The following is a 16,960-nucleotide window of genomic DNA, read 5'->3' on the forward strand; positions in this document are numbered from 1 at the left end:
TCTGTACGGGACCTTTTCCCAGCAGGAGTACCACCAAGAGGAATGTCTTCAAAACAGAGTAGAATTCATTTCTTGAACAAATGACCTACCTGGAGGGTGTATAGGGTTGGAAATCATCTAATTCCACTGCAATCTCCACAAGGAGAAGCGCCAGGAAAATGAATGAATTATCTACTACAGAATAATAGAGTAATACCAAACAGACACAGTTGCAGAGTTGCTGCTTACAGCTTCCTTCTCCTTTCCGCAGATCTGTGTAATAATCCTGTTATTTTTGGATTTGCAGGAGCACCTGGCTATACTCAAAAGATCTCATTAGACTGTGATGAGCGTCATCATCTTCCACAGACTCAAGGTACCACACTATCTGAAAAGATCTGTTTTTTTTATTTTCTCCCATCAATATCCATCAAAAAAAAAGGCAAAGAGATGATATGTTATTTCATACGTTGTTGTTATCTGATCTTATTCATTCCTTGTCAGATTTTATAGTCATAGCTATTATTTTGTTATTTTGTTTGCAGGTTGGATTTTTTTTTTTCTTTCTCATTTTGCATCACGCTATTGTGCATGCTAACTTCATTTCCCTTATTTTTCGCCTCTCCCGATTGCTCCAGCACTAGAAAAGAAATCATTTGATTTATATCTTACTATGCTTGTGTGAAATCCAGTCTGTTTTCCTGCCCCATAGTAGGATTTGTCTTCATGTCTTCCTGTAAATGCCAAACCGTCCACAAGTATAATTCTATCACCGGGCACTTACACATTTTGTACTCGCACAGCTAAAGATCTGTAAAAGGTCATGTTTAGAACATCATGAATGTCTGAACCTTTGCTCCTGCGCCCATTAAGCAGAATTCATTTAAACTGGGTCAGCCTAATGTGATGCCTGTTCAATGCAGCATGCAGCTGGGATCTTCAGTAACCAGCCATAATATGCCTCAAGTGTTTGTCCAAGGGGTTGTGTTAGTGCTCAGTGTTTCAAGTATAAATCTTAAAAACAACAGCAACTGAGTTTTAAGCTTTCTCACAGTGTCCTGGATTCCAGGGGCTCTCAAACATTTTGTAGCCAGAGGCTCTTTTGCTGCAAAAAAAAACAAAAACAAAAACAAAAAAACAACAACCTTAGTACAGATTTATTTTAGGCACTATGCACATATTCAGCAAATTATTCAAGTGTGACTAGTTATTGGCACTATTTATTCCTGAACTTTCCAACAACAGATCACATCAGGTCCAAGTTGACGTTATTTATAGGCCTATTTGTTTTTCAGTTAGTAAGGTTTGGATTAGTAAACCCATTTGATTCAACTGACCAGGCAAACGGACCAATAACTATAAAAGCTCAATAATATTTGACTCTGATAATGCTGGATTGTAATTTCCACCACTGTAACACGATGCAAAAATCTCCGACCCAAAACTTTGCTTCACAGACCCCCAGTTTGATAACCAATGCTGTATAACATTACTTTGATTTAGAAGGACCTACACTATAGTATGTCTTAAGTTTGCAGACACCTGACCATCACACCACATATGTGGTTCTTCACCAAACTTTTGCCACATAGTTGGAGACACACAAGTGTGTAGGATGTCTTTGTATGCTGTTGCAGTAAGATTTCTCTTCACTGGAATTAAGGGGCCCAAACCTGTTCCAACCGACAATGCCCCTGTGCACAAAGAGAGCTCCATAAAGGCATAGTTTACCAAGGGTGGTATGGAAATACTCGACTAGCCCGAGCCCCGACTTCAACCCCACTGAACACCCTTTAGGATGAATTAGAACGCTGACTGCAACCCAGGCCTCCTCACTTGACATCAGTGCCCAACCTCATTAATGCTCTTGTGGCTGAATGGGCAAATCCCCACAGCCACGCTCAAATCTATAGGAAAGCCTTCACAGAAGAGTGGAGGGTGTTATAACAGCAAGGTGAGAACTAAATCTGTAATGCCATGTTCAAAAAGCACATATGGGTGTGATGGTCAGGTGTCCACAAAAGTTTTAGTCATATAATGTGTCATGTACATTTAATTAAAGACACAGGAATGATATTCATGTATGTCTGTTGTTCATTAATAAAAAGTAAAGAATAACTATGGGTAATAAATTACAAGTGGGGAATAGTTTCGACAGCTTGGATTTTAAATTCTTGCAGGGTGAAAATGTAATGGTAAAGCTATTTCTTTTACTCTGTAAGCATGAGTGATGAATAGCATGTGCTTACAAAACACATTCATAGTAATTCACAGCTCACGCTGGCATATGTGCTGTCAATGAGGCTTGACTGGTCTGTTGCTAAGACCAATGAGGTGTTTACTAGCGATATACAGCAGAGCCAACAACAGAACCACAGCTGCTTTTATCAACTCCAGTGTTCAGGAGAACTCGTATTATTGAGTGGGCTGTATTCTTTGAAGTTTATGAAGTCTGCATTTATTTAAAAAAAATTGACAGAAGTATGCTTTTGTCCAAAACATCTAGCTTTCTAGCTGTTCTGGGTTTTCAAGGTTCTGAACAACCACTGCCCCTTAAAACATGGATCATAAATTCTCTGCAAATCAGAAGTGTAGACAGTTATTTTATTAATAGCTCAATGTCCTCGGTTGAAAATTGCATGCATAATGTGCATGATTTGCATAGACATCATTATTTCATCTTATTTCCTCACTCCTCTAAAATAGACCGTGGTCTGGTTTAACACTGCCATTTCCTTAGACCACCATGCTTACAGTGCACACACACACACAAACACACACACACACACATCGTGATTAAGACATGTCAAGCCCGGGTGGGTGTGGGCGGTGCAGTGTCATGTCGGCCCCCTGGGGCGTTTTGTCACAGCAGGGGTCACACCATGCCATCACGTCTGGCCCATTGAGCCTAATATGTGTGAGTGAATGAGCTGCACTCACAGGCCATCATGATCAAGTGCAGCATATGAGCGTGTTTAAAGGCCATTAGGCTTAGTGTTGTGCAGTGTAGTGCCATTTGAGAAAGTATGAAGTGCAAAAATATCCAGGCGAGTATACAGCCTCAGAATCACAACCAAGGAATAGGTTCTGACACAGACCTAGTCACACTGTTTTTGCAGTCTGATGTATGAAGAGCTAAAGTGAAATAATTCAAAATGTTTGAAGAGCATATGTTGGTTGTTTTTTTTTTTGTTGTTGTTGTTTTTAAAGTTTACCCTATACAAGGATTTGCCCATAATTTAATTCCAAGGTTTACATAGATGTCCATTGTATTTTTTGTTTTAAACATTTGTTAATAGGTCCAGATTTTCAGATTACCTGAAAGTGAAATCATGGTGCATTGTTTAAGCTAAAACACAGTTCTTGGACTGTGATGACAGAAATCACAGAAAACATTGCCGCATTTTTGACTATGACTATACTAGTGCTGCCAATATTCATTGTGGATTAGAAGCAGTATGATTTGAATATGATTGGAGGATAATGCAGCTTGGCCATAGACTGAATTTCAGCATGTAAACATAGCAATAAAATTAAAACTTCAGTAAAGTAAAAAGTATAGAAAAAGCTTCAAGTCAAGACAGGACGTCTGATGGATAACTGGATAGGCTGCAAAACCATACTTGCACAGCATTTTAATACATATTTGAATAATCAGGTTGTTTATGACAGAATACTTTCAATACTGACTTAAATGTAGCTTGAATGGTGGCTATATACATACAGACAGGAGACAAATTATAGGAAAAAACATAAAGGGTCATAGAAAAATATTACTGTGTATTACTGTGTACCGCACCTTAGTGATGAACATAATTCTCCCAAAAGATATTCCCTCAGATTGTGTTTTGATGATGGTGGTGGAGACCACTGTTACACCTCTCCAAAATCTCACATACAAGTGCATCTCAAAAAATTTGAATATTGTGGAAATATTAGTATTAATTTTGTGAGATGCTGGATATTTGTTTTCCATGAGCTATAATGTGTAATGATCAAGATTAAAACAAAAAAAAGGCTTGAAATATTTCACTTTATGTGTAATGAATCTAGAATATATGAAAGTTCCATTTTTTGAATTAAATTACGGGCGAAAAAATGAACCTTTCCACGATATTCAAATTTTTTGAGATGCACCTGTATATGTTTAATTGGGTTACATTTTGGTGAGTGAAGGTCATAGCATATAATTTATATAATTTTCATACTCGTCAAACATTTATGGCACCTAGCAGATGCCCTTACCCAGAGTGGCTTAAAGAAGTGAAAGGTTTTTATTAATAATAATAATTATTTTTTTTATATATATTTTTTACATTAATCTTGTTTCTAAAACTGAGCAGTGCGGGTTAAAGGCCTTGCTCAAGGGCCAAGCAGTGACAGCTTGGCGGTACTGGGAGTTGAACTCATGACCTTGTACTTAATAGCTCAATGACTTAATGACTTAAACAATGAGCTACTGCTACCCAAACCACTCAGCAAGCCTAAGTGCCCTGTAGATGGAACATTGGTACATTTCTGTATATGTTTTTTTTCCTGATGTGACTAAGCTTTATTTTATTTTAGAGGAATTTTTTTTTTAGAGTATTTATTTGCTTTTTTGGGTAATAATATTTAAAATCAAAGAAAATAATAATTGCACTTATCATATTATGGATCATGCTTTTCAAGTCTTATCTGTGCAAACTTAATCCTATTATCAAATAAATAAATAAATAAATAAATAAATAAATAAATAAATAAATAAATAAATATATAAAATGTGTAATATAAAATTTGCAATAGTATTAAGTTTGCACTGATAAGACTTGAAAAGCATGATCCATAATATAAGTGCAGTTATTATTTTTAAAACCCTTTTTATTTTTTATTTATTTATTTTTTTTTTAAAAGAGTTGCTTTAAGCAGGATGTTTAAGGGTCAGGATATCTGACTAGTGTAATCTCACAGCTGTTGAGTGCAGAATTGTAGAAGCCTCCCCAGCTGTCTGAAATGAAACACGTAACACTGAATCTCCTAGCATGTCCTCTTTTACACTAAAATACTTTGATCTGTGCACAATAAAACCTCAATCAGTCTGCAGAGTTCGGTGGAGTGGTCTGAGACTGAGACACTGTCCCCTAATCTCCCTGATGTCCAGTTGTATTTTTGTAAATAAAAATATATATTGTCAAGTGACAGGTTATTGATCTTTGCTACAAAGTACCAGGGGAAATCTACACAGCGATAAAACTGCAGTCTAACCACTAGTAGCTATGCGGCTCAGGAAATTCGACTCATTTGCCCGAGTTTATTCTGGTGAATGCTAGGATGCAGGCTGCAGGGATTTGGAGACAGTGTTGACTGAGAGATTGACTCAGACTCAGGCGAGCTGTGAGAGGAATGCTAGCATTGTCAAATGTCACAGCATTCAGAAACTTTAGAAACAGAGTCAGCTTTACTGATACCGATCGCTTAAGGCCCATCTCCTGTTTTATGGATGACCAAATGAAAGATCACTAACTTAGTGGAACACAGGATCCCTCTGAGCTTCTGCTTTTAGCCTGGACAGAGATACCTCCAGGAACTCGATACTGAGGGTGTCTGTAGATAGATGGATAGTTTTCAGACAAGGGGTCAAGTTAATGATGTGTCAAGATCTGAGTTTTCCAGGGTTTTTTTTGTTACATTTTTTGCACAAGTACAGTAATGAACCTGTATCTTTGTTACATCAATCAGCAGCTGTAATTATGTAAAACGACCACCAAGGTGTCTCATGTGAGTAACAGCATAGATGACTGTGGAATTTATAGCGCCAACCCACATTATCAAAAAAAAGAAAAGGAAAAAACCCTACACTGGCACTTACACCTCGACTCTGTGCACTTTGCTTTCTAGAACTCAATTAAAGGATCTCGTATGGTAGCACGACTTGTATTGTTCTCCGCTTGATATATCGCTTTGCTTGTATTTCCTCATTTGTAAGTCACTCTGGATAAAAGCATCTGCTAAATGAATAAATGTAAATGTAAAGAAAGGAAAAGAGAGATAAGTTGAAGTCGAGTGAGCAAGTGGGAGCCTACGCTTCCATAGCAGCCTCAGATTTACAGAACAAGCCAACCTGTCATCACAGCCCAAACGAATAGGAAACCTCTGGCCTGTCACTGTCTCCGGAGACACCTCTTCTCACATTGCCTGCTGACAGTTAACATCTCAAACAGCCCTTCACTAACTTATGCCTGCCAATCAGCTGGCCCTGTACTCGTCTTTCCTGCGTATGTTGCTCAGCTCCTATCCGGTGTTTACCCGCTGAGTCCAGCATTAAGTGTGGAATTTAGAGAAGGCAGCAGAAACGGATCTGTCAGATGCATACATGGTGTTTCTATCTGGTGTTTGAAGATGCGCTATAAATAGTAATGAGACCTCACTGTCTGTCTTTGTTCTACACATTTTCCAGTAATTAGGAGACTAAACTGAAAACTGAGCGACTCCGAAGCACATTGCAACGGCTGTTTTCATTCTTAACATACAAACAGGTATACACTACAAACTACTAATTAGGTGTTTAGATACCTAGGACATAAAGGAAGTCATTTCTACTTATATAGAAATAAAATAATCCCAGCCGAACAGACACATTCATGGACATCCGTTACCGTGCCTGTAGAGAGATACAGTGGTGGACTCTGGGTGGGGGGGTGGGGGGACAGGGTTGAGCAGAGGAGTGACTGTGATGAAGTTCCCGCTAGGTTCCCTCGCCCTGCCCCTCAGACAACCTGTGTCTGTCCTTGGAAAGATGTCACCGGTCTTGATTTGTTCAAGCCCGGTTCCACAAGCATGTGGAAATTCCTGATCAAACTCCTGTCTGGTCGGAGTGTGTGTAAATCTGAAAAAATGCTTGAACTTCATTCATTGATTCATTCATCTTCAGTAACCACTTTATCCACTGTGCTGCCCACACAATTTCATTTCAACACTGAAACACGCCAGACATGATTTGATTCATTCTGGTCTGCTGTCAGTGATTGATTAATTTGAGCGTTTTTATTCATGTAGAAATTCTTTTTCCCCTTGTTTGTTAAAGATGGAAATTTTACTCAGCTATATTTATAAATAAAGCTTTAAAAACCCTGACTGCAGTTAAATCTTTTTTTTTTTTTAACTAATTGGCTTTAAACAGCTTTATAAACAAAACAGACCATACGTCCAACTAGCTGAATATGCTTAAATGAATTGCAATTACATTGATTTCATTTTATTTACTTTCATGATTTCATTTTGTGCTCTCCTTATGTGCTGTTTTTGAGGCTTTAAAAAAAAACATTTCTATATGTAGCAACTACGGACACAAGCACCTCTCAGCTTCACCGAAATGGATTTACTGTCCTCTCTATTTACTTCTTTCCTCAGCTGAAAAACTGCAGCATGCTTTACTTTTATTGCGTCATTGTCTAAACAGCTACATAAATTAGGGCGTGTTTAATGTAAATTACATGTACATATGAGGGTAATTTGGGGCGTAGATGTATGCCTATGTGACATCTAAGGGCTATTAGACTTGAGCTTTTGTCCACCCGGATGGAACTGATTCATCAAATAGTGTTCAAATCACCACCCTGTTTGATACCATATGACAATTTCATGCATCAGATGCAGATTTGTTGATGCGCCATTCTGTGTGCTCAGATCTGCGCTCAGTTCTGCTCTACTTTCATGACTGAAGGCCAATATGTCTTAAGGACATGACTTAATGAGATTTCATCGTAGTCCCAGACAAACATCAGTAAAAATGTTACATTGAAGTGTAATGTTTCATATGTTTTAGTTGGAGCTCCTGTATATTTAATTTAGGATCGAGTGCTGGAGGAAGGTAGGCAGAAGAATGGGTCAAACTCGGGCTGCCTCTGGTACTTTGTTGCCTTACCTGTCAGCCGCAGATGTAGTGTTCATGGATCGTATTGGCGGTTTTGGATCGTATTCTTTGTTGGGGTTTGCTTTGGCGCAAAAATGTCTGCAAATGAACAGGCAAACCATCTCCAGAAACCACATTGGAGAAGACTGGGTCCAACCGAAACTTATGGAAAGAACAGCAGAATTGCTTGGTTTTCTCTACGACACATATATACGATAGTCTTCAAGAGATTCCTCTTGACCCTAATGATCAAATCCGGATCAAATTTTTTTTTAAACATTTTTGTGAAACAGGATAATTATGTAAAATGACTGAACAGTCCATGTTGTATTGAATACATAACACCACAATATTTCATAGCTTGGAAAGTCATGTTGTGTTGAGCTGCTGTTCTAATGGTAATCCACAGATGTGGTGCATCAGTGGGTCATCAGTGGCATCACTGTGGAAGTTAAGGCATGGCATGGGGCTAAGGTTAGCGATCATATTTGCTTTGAAAGTTTGCTTTCATTTTTCTCTACAGCAGCAGGACATCCATTAGTAGTGTTTGTAGTTCCATTAAACGGATTCCGGAGAGATTTATAGACTGGCTCCATGTGCTGTACAGATGTCACACACATGATGCAATGGGAAATTGGAGGTGGTTAACCTACGCATTCCTGAGGTGTATGCCGTTTCATTATATATCACTTCTAACCTTTGTCCCAATCTGTTTTCAGTCTTATGAAGAATATTCTGTAAAATGTTTCCACTGACTGTGGATTCAAATATGGCGAAAGAGCCTGCAGATTTATTTATTTTTTTTCAACTTTAGAAAATGACCGCCGAACATTTTTATTCTTTGTCTCTATTTTTCCTCAGTGGGTAAGAAGTACATGACATGAACAAAGCTGTTTCTATCCAACAGCACCATTGGAAACTATTCTAGTCAGTGAATTACATGAGGATCCATGAGAGCATGTCAGATGTCAAAGCATGACCCCTTTACGTCTATCATCATTGTCTCTTCAGGGCTGACCTTCTTTAATCCAATATTGTATGTTAAGATAGTAAACCCTACATTAATTTTCTTCCTATATAAGCCTTTAGAGGAATTGCAGTTCCTTACTAGACGGAGACTAGAGAACTGTTGTAGGATGGAAGATGGAGAGGACACGCAGTATTTGCTCGCTGCAGAGACTCCTATTCAATCAGCCCAAATTATCTCTGACAAATCCTCCTTCATCTTATATAGATATATGATGGCTGACCCTGAACGCTGCCATGAAATCTATATTTCTCTTAACCCGATTTAATTTCATTGCCTGAGTGTTGCTGTTGAGTCACTTCTCCTAATCTCTAATGCAGCGATAGTGACCATCAGTAGATGAGACAAATGCTGTGAGACAAATTATGAGACAAATGCAATGCTGAGCAATTCTGTAAGATGCACTGATCACGCAAGCCTAGGTTATGTACTAAGAGTTGGTAGGCCAGAAAGGCTGGTTTGAGTATTTCAGAAGCTGCTGATCTCCTAGGATTATCACACACAACAGTCTCTAAAGTTTACACAGAACTCACAGAAACTGGACAGCTGTAGTTTGCAAAAAGACCAATTGATATCTTTTCAATCTGCAGCTGTTCAGTTTCGGTGAGCCTGTGACCTTGGATTCCTGTTCTCAGTTAGCAGGAGTGGAACCCAGTTTGGTCTTCTCCTTTTGTCGCCTGTTTGCCTCAAGGTTCAACGTGACGTGCATTCTGAGATGGTCTGCTCACCACGGTTGTTAAAGGGGTTAGTTGATTTATGGTAGCCTATCTGTCAACTCAAACCAGTCTGTCCATTCTCCTCTGACCTCTCTCATCACATAGTATTCCTGCATGCAGAACAGCTGCTCAGTGGATGGTTTTCTTCGTACCATTCTGTGTAAACTCTTCAGACCATTGTGTGTGGAAAATCTCAGGGGATCAGCAGTTTCTGAAATACTCAAACCAGCCCGAGATCACATTATTCTTCATTCTGTTGTTTGATGTGTATGGTAATGAAGCACTTGAACTGTATCCGCATGATTTTATGCATTGCGCTGCTCACACATGATTGGCTGATTGGATGAATGAATGATAATTGCTCGAGTTGTACAGGTTTTGCTGTTGAAGTGGAAGGTTAATGTATATAAAACGTGTATTGCTTTACGGTTGATGGGAATAAAATACGCATTGTTGTTGACAAAACATAGCTGGGGTTTGGGAGGACGGTTTATTGGATGAATTGTTTTTAATTTGTTGTATTGATTTAATTCATTCGCTTTGTAGAGTATGAGTTAAGAATAATCAGGATGTTTTAAGGAGCCTGGTAGTGTGCATGTGTTAATTCACTGTTTTTCAAAGCTCTGCCTTAAAATTTGGTTAGAAATATGTAGCAGTAAATTGCTCTAGTCTTTGGTCTTGGTAACAATTTACTTAAGACAGTGCTTATAAGAATATATGATATATACATAAACATCCATAAAGGCTTATTCTAAATGTATCCTCTTTAAAGAACACTTCAATTGTCGATGGTAATGTCATGCATTTCAAATAACAGATTTTTACTGACTTGTTGCTTCGTTTTGATTTGATTAAAACTGGCAGGAATTGCATTGTATCAACAAAGTTATGTATTTGCTTATAACAGTTTCCTGAATATCTATGGACGTTGCATTACATTGTAACAACAGTATAATGTATGCAGTCTTTCTGACACCCGATACCCCCAGAGAGAAGCCTTTTAGAAATGCCTATGTTTATGTCACTTGTACATAAAGGCTGCAATTTTATTTCAAAGAATCTCTAACTCTTTTTCTTGGGCAGGGAAAATTGAAGTGGATATTACTAAAACAGACATCAGTCTAGGGATTCTTTGTTAATGCTCTCATCTTTCATGTGCTGTTAACAATCATGGATTTTTCAGCCTGAAACGTCTTTCACCATTTTGAAGGGGGCATGTTTTGTTTTTGCTGCGAAAATCAATGTGTCTCAGGAGTATAACGAGTTTAATATCTCTCAGTGATGGTCAGTGATGGTTGTCATTTCACTTAATCGCTCTTAGCTCGAAATAGGTCAGATAGCTGTGTGTTCTGATGTGTACCTTGTTTTCTTTCTTTCCTGTTTTCTTTCTACCTACCTACCCGCCTACCTATATACAGGACTCCTGAATCCTAGCAGATATTAATTAGTGTATTCACAACTATCATGCTTGTTCATCCTTACTCTACTTCAATTGTGTGATCTCTGTGTCAGACTAGTTTCCTGTTCTCCTGACAAAATCTGAGCAAATGCTTGCTCTCTGCCCTCGTAACGCTCAGATCATGGGCTTCCTCTTACACTTTCTGCTGCTGATTTCTGGCTTTAGTCAGCCGTTGTACACAGTACAAGTGAGGGGCAAGTGGGCCGAGGAGGTTTGTGTGTGGGTGTTTGAAGCCAGAGGCCCCTTGCCTCAGGGACCTGTGTTTTTCCTTTCCTCAGGTTAATGGAGCATGAGCTGTAGCGGTGGGTGTGTAAAACGCGCCTGCTGGGCCTGAAGGGGCATTGTTCAGAGCCGTGACCGGGGCCAGGCAGCTGGGGAAGGCATTAGGTAAAGTCTTCCTGCAGGTCCACATTCCTCCTCCACACCACGTTCAGGTACTGAAAGGCCTTCGTTCCTCCGGCCCTCTCCCACCGGACCACTTGGATACATATTATAGCCGAGGACACTCGGGCATATGCAGATTTATAATTCTATCATAAACACAGGACGAATTTACCTTTCCCTGCCTTAGGGCCCATGCCCTAAGGCCGTAAGGAACAAAGATAGTGTAAGTTACCCAAGAGTCAGAGCAGAATGCACCCCCCCCCCCTTTTTTTTTTTTCCTTGTGCTTTTTGGCCTCAATGCCTCAGGATTCCAAAGATAGTACAGTCTGACTGTTGTGTGTTGATTGCAAGCGCAAGCTTTATTTGGCAGCCTCACTGGCATTTTATACGAGGTTAGAGAGGCTTCTGGGATACGCAGGGAGACAGCAGGGATTTGACCCTAGTTGTGCACAGCTCACTCCGTTTCATGATAGTGCTATTCAATGAAGATTCTGTGCTAAAACTCATCTCTTGGCACACTGTTCTCTGTTTCTTCAACACTTGCTTTGGAAGATTCATTTCTGGCTCATGCCTTGTGGCTACATTGCTCAGTGGCTTTCTCAGCCTCCGAGCACCATCTGTGCCGGACACTCTGCGTGTGTACATTACACTTCATATTCTAGTCACACCCAAATGCCAAGCAATCAGTTTAGATGGCAATGACATGTGCTCTTCTTTCTTGAGTCGATTTGCGAACAGATTGTAAGACAGACTTTAATGACTTCCACCTTTCCAAGAAGCTTGTGGTTATGTTCTAGCTGTTCTGTCATACTCTACTAATTTAAACACTCACTGAGAGGATTAAACTCTCCTTCATAACACTGATTGACACGAGTATTGCATAGAACTTATAATGCTGATGTTTAGTGGAGCAAAAATTCCAATTGTTGAATGTCTGTTCTGTGAATTTAGATCAAGAAATGTGATAAGACATACTTTACAATAAAGCACTATTTTCCAGGAGTGGTCCTGAGTAACACTGGGCTACACCTTCAAGTGTTCCCCCTACACTAACACAACTGAAGTGACTCATTTGCTAACTTTTAATGTTAGATGATAAACGATAAAATGGGTGTGTTACCGCTGGAAAAACAGAAGAATATGGAGTACACCTATATTCCAAATAAATATAGGTGTACTCCAAACAAATAGAACATACTGTGATTGATTGTGTAATGAATAGTTTCATATATGTTTAATGTTAAAGGACTAACAGGCTGCACCCTAACCCTAAGACATATATACAGATCAACATTAAACATAACATAATGAAACCATTTACAGGTGTTGTGAAGAACATTGATTATCTCATTACAATGGCACCTCTCAAGGGGTGGGATTTATTAGGCAGCAAGTGAACAGTCAGTTCTCAAAGTTGATGTGTTGGAAGCAGGACAAATGGGCAAGTGTAAGGATCTGTGGCAGTGTGATGCTCTTGGTAATGTTCTACTGGGAAACCTTGGGTCCTGGCATTCATGTGGATGTTACTTTGACACGTACAACCTATCGAATCATTGTTGCAGACCAAGTACTATACACTCCTTCATGGTAACGGTATTCCATAATGGCAAGTGGCCTGTTTCAGCAGGATATTGCACCCTGTCAGACTGGACAAATTGTTCAGGAATGGTTTGAGGAACATGACAAAGAGTCCAAGGTGTTGCGTTGGCCTCCAACTTCCCCAGATCTCAATCCGATCCGAGCATCTGTGGGATGTGCTGGACAAACAAGTCTGATCCTGGGTAGATGAATAATAGGTGAATAAAACTGTGATTATAGCAATATATTCAGGCTTACTGTATATGTCAGAGGCTGATCCTAAAATCGAAGAAAAGCACCACAAGCACACGATCCTAACGAATTATGAATTTCATTTGAAGAATGGAAAGGCAACCCTAACACACACTAGGTGAACACTGTACAAGTAGGAAGGGTTATCCATCTAGCATGGTTTGTTTGTTTAAAGGCGTTAAAGTGATATCTGGGTGGGAGAGACGGCACTCTCGCTACCCTCTGTCAATTATAATAGAGACAATAGACAAGTGTTGGCCTCTGTGAGCTCATGTATGCAGAAGAGGGTAGATAGCACTTTCCTGCAAGTGTGTAACGCTGTCCCATGATGCTGGTTTGAAGAAATGTGGTGGCTTCACGTATCTCTGAGGAAGCACGTGTTGGCGTTCAGCCTCGCCAGTTGGTAGCTGTCATATGATAGGGGAGAGCTGACTGGTACAGGGAGAAAATGTGGAAAAATAAAAAAAATATATAGACGTCAGTAGGTGAATAACTATTAACATTCAATAGCTATTCACCTATTACTAGACCTATTACTACAAGATATTACTAGCAGGGCATCCTTAAATCAGATAAAGCTGTCTTCAACCAGTGCTCTGAATCATTACCAGGTACAACATTAGACTGAAATGAATTACTCTTGGCTTGCGGTCCCAGTATAGTTGGAATTGACCTGCACTTTCTTGTCAAATCCTGCAAAGTAGTCCAGGCTGAAATGTGCTCAGTAAACCATCAGTGAACTGTAGTCAGTCCTTTTCAGAGCATTTAGAACAACAAAAAAAAAAAGGATAGCCAGGAGCAGCATAATGTTGATCGGGTTTTCACTCGTCTTCTGATCTACTTTTCTCTTTAACATTACAGGTCAGGTCAAGCTGCTGCAGTCTGAACAGGTGCTCAAATTGGGACATTTGGGAGTTGTACATTCATGGTTGTGACATAACCATGAGGAAATACAAACTGAACTTGCAGCTAAGTCTCCATATAGTGACTGTGAATCGTAGCAGGAAGTAAATGGCACATTGTGAAATTCAATTTAATGTAAATTGATTTAATTAAAAGTTTATTGGCTTTTAACACCGAATATGACAGGCTATAAAGATGTTTTTTTTTGGGGGGGGGGGGGGGGGATCAATAGAAGAATAAAGACAAATATCTCCTTCCACCTCCCTTGGATAGCGCACTATTAGTCTTGCATTTGAATATTGCTGCCCATTGCAAAATCTCCAGTAGGCTTTCTGTTTGAAACCTTACTTGCTCTTGCTTCAGAATTTCTCTTAATAAACCAAGAGATATTTTTTGCTCCCCATTAAAGCACTAATTCTTTCAAGTGGAAGTATTTTGAAAGTTTTCTCATGCCATGACTGCACAGAACAGGGTTTATCTTCGGTCCAATTAACCAAGAAACACTTTCAGAAAAGAAATCGTAATTTTTCAGCTAGAATAATATCACATGATGGTGGAAGTGTTTTATGCATCAACCACAGATTTGGGGGGGGGGAACCCTCCAGAATTGTGTAAAATGTACATAGGAAAAAATATTCTTTAAAACTTTTATAATCTTATTTTAAAACTGAGATGTACCTAGGCATATCCAGAGGAAATGGCAGAGTGTACCAGGAGCATGTTTGTATTCAGGACACGTACATGGTTCGAGGGTTTATTCGGTTAAAGATATAAAGGTTGCGGTATAAACGGGAGAAAAATTCCGACTGTGTTTCTCTTGCTTTATTACAAATAAAGCATTATGTATAGCCTTTATAGCTTTGTTCCATTCTTGTCTATATGGAAAACAAAATATCAGAATATCATTCGCAGAGGTTTCTCAGACATCGCCTATATAGTATATATTGAGTTCTTGTGTTTTTAAATTTAAAATGCAGTTGGCCCTGTACATTTTTGCAGTATGTGAATCTGAAGGCTGATTCTGAGTCTTTTCTGAGTTGCATGTCCAAATAAATAGTTGTTTCATAGGAACCAGGCTGCACTTGATGTAAAGCTTGACTGGTAGCTTAAAAACATGATGCTGTCCACAAAATTAGTCAGGGCAACCATGTGATAAGATCAGAGCCATACTGGGTAATAGAAACATGGGGGGCACTTTCTTATCTAGATCAAACCTCTCCAGCAGCTCGACTAATGTGACTAAAGCAGCTTGTAGCACAGGACATGGAGCACAGAAGATTTTCTCCCCCTCTGTGTTGTAATTATTGAAGCACGGCCTGTAGTGACATTTGCAGGAGCAGTTGAAGCATGTCGGAACTCAATATTGATCACAGCTGTATTAGCAGTCAGATGAAGTTGCAAGGGAAGTCTGTATCAAGTTGTGCAGTGAGGAAGTTATTAGATGATTTTGTTAGACTTTTTTATGCATCAGCATGTCTTCACACTGTTAGAATGAAGGAACATAAAACCCCCAGGTATTATGCATGCACCCTTAAATTATACCTGACCTGTCAAAGAGATGATTGATGGTGGAGTAGTACATGTTATTGCATTCTTATATACGAGTGCTAAACCAGCTAAAATTAATCTAAAGAAGGTGCTTGGTTAGCGGCTAACGTACAAGAAATGTATTATTGCTATTATTATTATTATTATTATTATTATTATTATTATTATTATTATTATTGTTGTTGTTGTTGTTTTTTATTCTCCATTTCCATTCCGAGCATCAGTACTTCAGTTTGCGTTTATACGATACAGTCACGTTTACATTTGCATTGTATTTGGCAGATTTTATTCCTATTTTATTCAAAGCAACTTACAATTACAGTCTAAGCAGCTGACTAGTTGATGGTTATCATCCTTGCTTAAGGCTCCAAAAGTGGCTCTCTGGCAGTGCTGGAATTTGAACAGTCTTCTTAATCATTATCTCAGAGCATTAGCCACCCAGCCATCGCTGCTCACACTACTCACCTAACACACTTGGGTAAATGACTTCAGTAGTTCATCATAGATTACATTTCATTCTTCAGTGCTCAACCTTTCTGCAACCTTGAACACCTTTTAACTGTAAAAATGCTTGGATGGATTTATTTATTATAGGGCAGCAACTAACAAATATTTTCATAATAGATTAATCGGCCGATAATTTTTTTCCATTAATCAGTTGGTAGTTGGTTATCAATTACAATTGTTTGTGTATGTATGTATGTATGCATGTGTGTGTGTGTATGTGTGTACATATATATATATATATATATATATATATATATATGTATGTTTTTATATATATACATACACATATATATATATATATATATATATATATATATACACACACACACACACACACACACATATATATATATATATATATATATATATATATAATATGTGTGTATGTATGTGTGTGTGTGTGTGTTATATTGTACTGTATATAAGTGTTTATGCATTATTTTAATGGATGCGCAAAAAAAGCACTGATAATTAAACTACAGTCCTGAATTAATAATAAAATCAGGTTACAGTCTTCTCCGCGGCATTTAATATAAAATGCCCCCTGCTTTATGCTCCGTCTGATGGTGATTGAGGTCATGTTGGGAATAAAAGGTAATGTTGACATAAACAGTAAACAAGAAATGTATTGTCGTTGACTCTGGGTATCTGCTAAAGACAGCGGCGTCACATTACGTGCATTTGACGTCATTCGCAATTGACTGGGAAACGGCTTA

General features: G+C 38.7%; 1 protein-coding gene across 1 annotated transcript in view; it reads left to right on the forward strand.

Moving 5' to 3' along the window:
• Positions 1-16,960, forward strand: part of LOC128601003 (kelch-like protein 29) — a 209,833-nt gene that overhangs the window by 14,565 nt on the left and 178,308 nt on the right. Inside the window, exon 2 of the mRNA XM_053613846.1 lies at positions 287-355. The gene's annotated coding sequence lies outside the window, so the exon portion shown is untranslated. The remainder of the gene's footprint in view (positions 1-286; positions 356-16,960) is intronic.

Source organism: Ictalurus furcatus, chromosome 25 (assembly GCF_023375685.1).
Source record: "Ictalurus furcatus strain D&B chromosome 25, Billie_1.0, whole genome shotgun sequence".
Lineage (NCBI taxonomy): Eukaryota > Metazoa > Chordata > Actinopteri > Siluriformes > Ictaluridae > Ictalurus > Ictalurus furcatus.